The sequence below is a fragment of the Heterodontus francisci genome, chromosome 19 (assembly GCF_036365525.1).
Source record: "Heterodontus francisci isolate sHetFra1 chromosome 19, sHetFra1.hap1, whole genome shotgun sequence".
Taxonomy (NCBI): Eukaryota; Metazoa; Chordata; class Chondrichthyes; order Heterodontiformes; family Heterodontidae; genus Heterodontus; species Heterodontus francisci.
The window spans coordinates 50,686,719-50,696,267 of NC_090389.1; the positions used below are offsets into that span (position 1 = coordinate 50,686,719).

At 44.1% G+C, this 9,549-nt stretch overlaps 1 long non-coding RNA gene across 2 annotated transcripts; it reads left to right on the forward strand.

Annotated features, from left to right (window-relative positions):
- Nucleotides 1-7: 7 nt before the first annotated feature.
- LOC137380053 (uncharacterized) lies at nucleotides 8-9,141 on the forward strand. Of its 2 annotated transcripts, XR_010976960.1 has the most exons (5): nucleotides 8-372; nucleotides 833-1,206; nucleotides 1,509-2,195; nucleotides 6,412-6,498; nucleotides 6,583-9,141. It is a non-coding gene; the product is annotated as an uncharacterized lncRNA (long non-coding RNA). The 2 variants fall into 2 exon arrangements; XR_010976959.1 differs by having other exon boundaries at nucleotides 1,509-6,498.
- Nucleotides 9,142-9,549: the final 408 nt, after the last annotated feature.

Here is a 9,549-nt window from a genome sequence, read left to right on the forward strand (position 1 = left end):
GCAACTGGGTTGGTGATGGCAGTTCGATCCACTCTGTTTTAAATTTTAATTCTGGGTCATTCTACAGAAGTTCTTTCCTTCCTCCCATGAAGTTGTGACCTCTGAATCCTCCTGAACTCACCCAAACTGGGCAGAATGTTTCTGAGCTGTTCGATCATGGGGAGAAGGGTCACAATCAAGACTGCTCCTTTCCTGGATGGAAAGCTGCTGTATTTGGTAAAAAGACCCCGTTATTAAGCACCAAATCCAGCAGAAGAGATTTGAAATGTTTGACTTCCTGACCAACTCTTAACTCCCCTGACCAACTGCAATCTCTCAGCTTGACGACACAGCAAACATTACAAGATCACAAAATAATTACTGATGAGGAAGGTGAGTTGGCGCTTCTCAATTCATCAATCAGGAATTCCTGGAGGTTTAATCATGTAGGATTCTGACAATGTGATTTCTGATCATGCCATATCTGATCACGTGGCATCTGCGCATTATAGCATTTAGCTTATAGTTGGGTGGTAATTGCGTATCTTTGCTTGTAGATTTGCACCAACACCCATGGTAGGAGAAGTTCCAAAAATCAAGAGACCACCCATGAGCAGACAACGAAGGGAAACCAGAGGGGTGGGGGGAGATTGGCAGAGGAGAAACCAGAGATGGGAGAAACTTTAATTACAACAGTAACAAGCAACAATACTATAATAGCCTCTATATTAGTGCAAAGGCAGGTTCCAAGCGAGGTGAATTGATCATTTTCCTGTGCAAAACCTGTAAGAAAACTCTGAGGGTCAGATTCTCCAACTTCAAGTTGATTGTCTCATTAAATTTTTCCTTCTAGTTTTGCATCGCCACAATCTGCAGTAGGCATGATGTGCATGCACAAGGTGCAATCTCAAGTCGTCCATTTAAAGGGACAATGCAGAAATGGAAGTTGGATGAGCCAGGAGGTTTTGGAAGGAAACAGCGAGAGGTATTTAACATGGATTCATGACTAGCAAGACCAGCACCCAGATTTTATGATGCTTCCCTTGGATTATTATTGTGTGCAGTCAGAAGCAGAAGGGAGATAATTTTCCTGAGCAATATGAGGAAGAAACCTACAGCTGCTACCAAGAAGGTGTGGTTGGAGGTGGCTGAGAAGGTCAGCAGCAGGAGCATTGTGCCTGGAACTTGGAGCAAGAACTGATTTAATGACCTAACCAGGTCAGGAAAGTGAGTACAGTTATTAATTTACCTGTATCCTGTGGTGTACAACATTTCCCCCGCCCATTCTGTCTTGCTAAACATATTCCATCATATCACTCCTCACACACATTTAAGTTTCAGCAGCACCCATTCTTCACTTTCTGCACACTTTCTCAACTGCCATGTATCCACCCACTGCTGCCATTCACCCCAGCCCTCATGCAATATGATGCATCTTTTTGATAGTCACTTTCACTGAATGCACTGCATCAGTGGGGTGAACATGTGATTTTCAGTCACTCACAGATCTGTTCTTTTGTCCTTTGTAGGCAAGAGAGTGCAAAATGCTATGGAGAGGGAGAGGACTGAAGGTGGCCCAGCACAAATTGTGCAGCACCCAGAGGCAGAGGAGGAGGTCATGGAGATAAGTCGCACATCTGTATCTCTGTCAGTGGAGATGCAGACACTGGGAACTTGCAGATGCCTGGTGACACAATTAGAAATATCTATGACACACATACTGACTGTATTTCATCAGCATCTCAACTATAAGAAACCTGAATATAGTGATTGTCAAGATTATTACTATGCCAGGATTAATTCATATCCGTTTGTTTTGTCTTCCATGTATAGAGCATGAGTCTGTGGGCATACATGACAACGATTCCTCAGGGGTCCTCATTCCTTCTGAGAGTGCTCCATCACAAGATGTACAGCCATGTAGCAGCCCAAATAATTGCACTTTGGTGGTTCCAGTTAGTGAGTTAGTTGGTTATCACCTGGTGATTCACAATTCAGTAAGCATAAGCAGAAACCGATGATAGGGACAGATGTGGAGAGTCCACATCGAAAGGCAGTCCCCTCCAAACTCTGCTCAGCTGGACACAGATGCAGAACCTTTGGGGCCATCGTTGAGAAGGAGAATGATAAAAGGTAGAGCAGCAGACGTGCCATGCTCACTTACCACAATAGCAGAGAGGATGGAGAAGTCCAACAGTAGTAGATTGGTGCCAAAGGTAATTGCAAGAATGTCAGCCATGGAGAGAGTTGCCGCATGTTGTGGAGCTACAAGCGTAGCTCTCAAATGAGTCTGTGTAGGCCCTGACCATGGCCATGCAGGAGATGCTACTGCCTTAAATGACAGATACTTTATCCATGGCTTCAAATCACGCCATTGATTTTCACCAAGCTGTTGTCTGGTAAAGTGGTAGGAGTGATGTGGTGCTGGCCCAGGAGTGGAATAATGGCAAAGGAGGACATGGAAATGGGAACGCCACTTAAATCGCTCTCCCTTCTCACCCGTTGTCTGCCGCATCTACAGTACCTGAGGTGCTGCCTCGTCTCTCAATGTCTGTGTCTGTCCCTGCAAAGGTACAGGTGGAGCAGTCTTTGGCCGTGCCCTCGGGGGCTCTGAGATCCAGAGGTCATAGGCGAAAAGCAACTCAGCAATCAGGGCAGGGATTTGAGCAGCCTGCCTGTACCTCCGTGTATTCCTTTGCCTTGTTTGACCTCCCCAAGTGCATCACCTCACACTTCTCCAGGTTGAATTCCATTTGCTACTTTTCTACCCATCTGACCAGCCCATCAATATCTTCCTGCAGCCTACAGCAATCCTCCTCACTATCTACCACACGGCCAATCTTTGTGTCGTCTGCAAACTTCTTGATCATGCACCCTACATATACGTCCAAATCGTTAATAAAGACCACAAAAAGCAGGGGACCCAGTACTGAGCCCTGCAGAACGCAACTGGAAACAGCCCTCCAGTCGCTAAAACAGCGTCAACAATTACCCTTTGTTTCCTGCCACTGAGCCAATTTTGTATCCACCTTGCTGCATTTCCCTGGATCCCATGGGATTTTATTTTTTTAACCAGTCTGCCATGTGGAACCTTGTCAAAAGCCTTGCTAAAATCCATGTAGACCACATCAACTGCACTACCCTCATCAATCCTCCTTGTTATTTCTTCAAAAAATTCAATCAAGTTGGTCAAACAAGATCTTCCCTTAACAAATCCATGCTGACTATCCTTGATTAACCTGTGCCTTTCTAAGTGACAGTTTATCCTGTCTCTCAGAATAGATTCCAATAATTTGCCCACTACTGAGGTTAGACTGACTGTCCTGTAATTATTCGGTCTATCCTTTGCTCCCTTTTTAAACAGAGGTACAACGTTAGCAGTTCTCCAATCCCTTGGCACCACACCTGTATCCAGTGAGGACTGGAAAATGATGATCAGACCTTCTGCTATTTTCTCTCTTGCTTCTTTTAACAGCATAAGATACATTTCATCTGGCCCTGGTGATTTTTCAACTTTCAAGGATGCTGATCCCATTAATACTTCCTCTCTCCCTGTGTTTATCACATCCAATACTTCACACTCCTCCTCCTTAACTATAATATCTGCATCGTCCCCCACTTTTGTGAAGACAGACACAAAGTATTTATTGAGAACCATACCAACATCTTCTGCGTAGGTTACATTTTTGGTCTTTTATGGGCCCTACTCTCTCCTTAGTTATCCTCTTACTCTTAATGTATTGATAAAACATCTTTGGGTTCACCTTGATTTTGCTTGCCAATATTCCTTCATGCCCTCTCTTTGCTATCCTGATTTCCTTTTTGATTTCACCCCTCCACTTTCTATAGTGTTTATAGTGTCATTAGCTTTCCTTTTCTGCCTTATCTTACCCTGTAGGCTCCTTGACATCCATGGGACTCTAGATTTGGCCGTCTCACCTTTTTTCTTTGTGGGAACATGTTTACTCTGAACCCCTTACATCTCCCATTTGAATGCCTCCCAGTGTTCTGACACTGATTTATCTTCAAGTAGTTGTTTCCAGTCCACTTTCACTAAATCACTCCTCAGTTTAGTAAAATTGGCCTTACCCCAAATGAGAACTCACACTCCTATCTCTGGCTTTTCCATAATTATGTTAAAACTGACTGAGTTATGATCACTACCACCAAAATGCTCTCCCACTGCCACTCCTTCCACCTGCCCATCTTCATTTTCTAAAACTAAGTCTAAAACTGTGCCCTTTCTTGTTCGACTTGCTACATACTGGGCAAAAAAGTTCTTCTGAATGCACCTCAAGAATTCTGCTCCCTCAATTCCTTTCACACTAAAACTATCCCAGCTAATATTGGGGTAGTTAAAATCCCCTACTATTACTGCCTTATTGTTCTTGCACCTCTCAGAGATTTGCTTACATATCTGCTCTTCTATCTCCCTCTGACTGTTTGGGGATTGTTTGGGGGTCTATGGTACACTCCCAGCATTGTGATATTAGTTACGGTTCTGTTAAGCTGTAGCCCGTCCATCTTGTACAGGTCTCACCTGCCCCAGAACCGGTCCCAATGCCTCAGAAATCTGATGCCCTCCCTCCTACACCGATCTCCAGACATGTGTTCAATCGACCAATGCTCCTATTCCTATGCTCACTAGCATGTGGCACTGAGAGTAATCCTGAGATTATTTCTTTGGAGGTCCTGCTTTTTAATTTCCTTCCTAACTCTCTAAAATCTGCTTTCAGGACCTCATACCTCTTCCTACCTGTCATTGGTACCAATGTGGACCATGACCTCTGGCTTTTCACCCTTCCCCAGAAGGATGTCCTGCAGCCGTTCCATGACATCCTTGACCCTGGCAAAAGGGAGGCAACACACCATCCTGGAGTCACATTTACTGCCACAGAAACACCTGTCTGATCCCCTGACTACTGCTCTGGCTGCACCCCCCGCAAGGAACCATCGCTTTCACCATTATCCAAAATGGAAAACCGATTAGCAAGCAAGATAGACTCAGACAACTGCCTGGTTCTCTTAGACTGCCTGGCAGTCACCGATTCCGTCTCTGACTGCATGCTCCTAACCTGTAGTGTGACCACCTCCCTAAATGCGCTATCCACGTAGTCCTCTGCCTCGTGGATGCACAACAGTGACTGCAGCCGCCGCTCGAGTTCCGAAACCTGGAGCTCAAGCTTCTGCAGCCGGTGACACTTCCTGCAGATGTGTTCATCTAGGACATATGGTGTGTCCATGACTTCCCACATACCGCAGCGCGTACATTCTCCTTGGCTAAGCTGACCTGCCATACTGTAACTTTAAAAACTTTTTGTTACAATGAGAAGTAAAATAACTTTCCAGTTCCTCACCAGTCAACTTCTTCCCCTGTACCGAAGAGACAGGCTGGAGGCTGAAAAAAGGTAGCAGAAAGAAAGGAGCCCCTCCCTCATGCACCAAACTCCCACTTTACACTCTGTGCACTCAAATTTATTTTCTTCTTAATTTATGTTGCCCTCCTTACCAAACACCCTCAATTACCAAACTCCCTTAACACTCTGTGCCCTCCAGCAGCACTCAATACAGACCAGCAGCACTGAGAGTCCCCTGAATTTATACTCTGAAACAGTGCTGTGTTAGCTCTGCTAGAGCTCTGCTACAGCTCAGAAACCAGTTTAAGCTAGCTACCTAATTAACTAGCTACAGCTATTCTCAGAGAGTTAGTATACCCCTGTTTAAAACTGCAAGAAACCTAACTTACCTCTTAACTGAAACAGGAATTTCAATTAATTTCTAGATGTAAACAAAACAAAAACTAGTCTTGAGAGATTAATCCTTAAAATTCACTCACTTACCAAACTCCCTTCTTCACACTCAGTGCAGTTGGGATGGGGGCAATTTTTTTCCAAAAATATACAGTATTCATAAAATTTGTAAAAATACCTGACCTAAGAGTTCAAATGTGACATTACATGAAGTGCTATCCAGGTCAGTTTCTTTCAATACAGTACATGAAGTGCCTCACTACACGTGCCATTACAGGTTATATTTACAATGTACATTTATATTTCGTGTCAAACATTCTCTGGTGCATACAGCCCGACGGGTTTTACATGGTTTCCAGCCCCTCGGTATACTATGGTGGGAGGACCTTACACAGTGGCCTTTCATCACTGAGCCTCTGTGGCAGCTGCCCTAAGCTTTAGTGTATCCCTTAGCATGTAGCACCTTGGAATGTGCCAGTCTGCAACACTCAGGTTGTTGAAAGCTTTTTGCACTGGAAGAGCAGTTTTAGGCAGACCAAACTGCGTCTTTCACCAAGTTGATGTTCTGCCAGCAGCAGTTGATGTTTATCTTGGTTTGCGTGGCTGGGAACAGCCTGTAGAGTCCTGCGTTGCAGAGTTGCTCGGGATGAACCTCAACAATAACCATTGCTTCTCTTTCCAGATCTGTTTTGCAAAGGCACATTCTAGAAGGAGGTGGGTGATGGTCTCTTTCCCACTGCAGCCGCATCGAGGGCAGTGTGACACTTAGGTAAGTAAAGTGCAGTGATTGAAACTACAAGAACTCAACTGAAGAGTTCTAAAATTAAAAATGATCTTTTCTTTTTAAACAAAGCGGACGATGTGTTTAAAATAATGGCTGCAAACCAGAAAGAAAGGCGCCCTGCTGTGAATTCTACGTTTCAACCTGTGCAGCAGAGATTTGGAAGTGATCCCCTGTCTTCAAACTGAACTTTCAATCAACAGAGAAATCTACAAACACCTCAGGCCTGCAGCTAAAGAGAACTTGATCTCTGAGCAGGTTTACCGTGAACCCCGAAATCCTACCCCACTGCAAACAACTTACCCTTTTCTTCTCTATCTGTCTCTGTATATGTACATTGTGTGTGTGTTTGTGTGAATGCTTGAGTGGGTGCGGTTGCAACAATTTTGGGGTAAGGCATATTGCTCAATAAATAATTAATCTTATGGTTTAAACCTACAAGAAAACCCTGCGCTGTCTGTTTATTTGACAAAACACAAAGAGGTTAGAACACGAATAACAAAACACACTCGGTGTAGTCATGTGGGAGTTGAACAATTGGAACCACCCAGCCCCCTCACCTTGTGGTCGTTCCAGCAGAAACCTGGTTGTGGAGACAGTGAGACTCCTGGTGTTTTGGAAGGATCTGACGGGGAAGGCCCTTCTCACTGCCAGCCAAGTTACATCTTGATGCTTGTTTGAAAGTTCTGGTAATAAGGCATTCTGCCAAATGAGTTTGACTGTCTGCTCGGGGAACCATCTGACAGGATCTACCATCTCTTTTTCCCGCAAGTCCTCGCGGACGTTACATGTGGACCACTGCCTGATGAACTTGTGGTCAAAGGTGTTCTTCTGCTGTTACTACTGAGGCAGGAGGAGTGCACTGTCTTTTCTAGTTCCACTTCTCCACAGGTCACAACATATTTTTTTAAATGTTTACCCAGTTACCGATACAGTCAATCATATACTCTGCTCTTTATCCCAGAATAAAATACACCAACCAGGTTTCTTGAATAAACAAGAAAATTATCAGTTTATTATAAAACAAGTCTTAACCAGTAACAAAGCAAAGCATTCACACACAGATTGAAATATAAAAATTCTTTTTTAAATTCCCCACACACAAACTCAAACACACACTGAAAAAGATACAGAAATTCTCTCTGCAGAGGTTTGTTACAAAAAAAAGGCAACAAAAAAAAACTTTGGCTAAATACTTGCTAATTCTTGTAGAAAAAAGAGAAGATATGGAAAGATGTCAGTTGTCTCTTTTTGGTCTGGTGTCCCAAAATACGCATAGACAACTATCACTGGGATCTTTCTGGAGCAGTTCTTTTCATGCGACACTGAGGATCAGTTTGGCAGGCTTTCTCGAGAAATGCGGCATCAGGGGTTTCTGGCAGGCATTTCAGGAGAAATGCAGCATCAGTTTCTCTATTTCTTACACTTGACTCTCAGGAAGATCTCAAAGAGATGGAAAAGGGTGAGCTGATGTTGGCTGCTTTCTTGGTTGGCTTTCTCCAACTGTTTTCAAAACAGTTCACTGTCCAAAGCAAAACCAAAAACAATATCTCAGAAGTCAAGCCTCCTGACCCCTATAAATATTGACCTGTCACTTCTCTGTAAACGTCTTCCCCAGGTCACCAAAGTTTCTCTTGTTTATAAAGCACATGACTTCCAACAAGGTTGTTTTTAAACAACATAGTGTCCTTTCAATGAACAGTCAACAAAATGATGTCCAGCTTCTATGAAATCTTCAGTCTTCCAATGAATCCATCTCTGTTGGGGGAAAATTGTGGCCAATGCAGCTAACCTTATATTCTCATAGACCAGATGAAAGTGTAGCCACATATTGTTACAAAATGAAGTATATACCCAAGGCATTGTGGGACCAGATTGGCTAAGTCACATCCCTGAGAATGGTACTGCTAGCCTGACCAAGGAGGGCCCCTCATATCAGTGCATAAGACAGCTGCCCTGTCTAATTGCAGACTGCACAAAGCAACTAGGAATGCAGGCCTGATAAAGGTAGAAGGATTCATTGTGAAGACTCAAGGATAGTTGGTCAGGGAGCTTGGTCAGGGGCGTACCATGAGCTATCCCCACAACCACATGATGCGTAATTAGTAATTTTATTGGTAATGAATATAATGTATGTAATCAATAACTGTTATGATTGGATTGTGTCCAGTCGGGATGGGCTGAGTAACTGTATGTCTGTTGTGGATGTTCCTTTGTTCAGTGGAGAAGCGCATGGTGAGCCCAGTGTCTTGCTCCCCGCTGGTGTAAAATCAATAAACCATTTGATGATTGGAACAGACCTGAGTATTGAGTGGTTCATTTAGTTATCCCACTTGAACAATTTCCGCAATCGGCAGGATCAGGTGTAGGTCAGCTCTTCTGTAACCCCACTATCCCAATCACCCAGCCTGAGTCTGAATTAAGAGGACTTAGTCCCACCTGACGGCCAGGATCAAGTGGGCGAAGGGAACTAAGGGCCCAAGGGGGAATTGGCCAGAGCCTGATTCCGAACTTGGGACGAACAGGATATTGAAGAGCGCCCACCATCGGCGGAGTACCGGGTGAGTATGTTTATTCATTCTCCCTGGGACCAGGTGGTGGTGTTCAGCGACTAGGATATCCAAATTGTAGAGGGGTCTGACCAGTCGTCAAACAGTGGACGCATTATCGGGCATTGTATAAAGTATTATCATAAGTTTGCTTATGTAAGGGTTTTGCATTAGTAAAGGTTGTGACAGACTTGTGATCCGATAGTCGGCGGGTGATGTGACGGTTTACTACAAGTAGTGCTGGACTGAAAAGCGGACCTCTGAGAGTAAACTTTAAAACGGTACTAATCCTACCCAAGCATGGCCAGTAAAAGAGCAGAGCTCGAGTGGGGACCAGAGGTTTCCCTTACGTGCCATTTGGCAACTAAGAACAAGTTACTGTGTCTTTTGATTCGAATGTGTGAATGTTGGAAGCCTCCACGAGCGAAATGAATGCCCTTGGGATGTGCAGCTTGTGTTCTGTAGAACTGGCTGTTGTTAACTCCTTGTT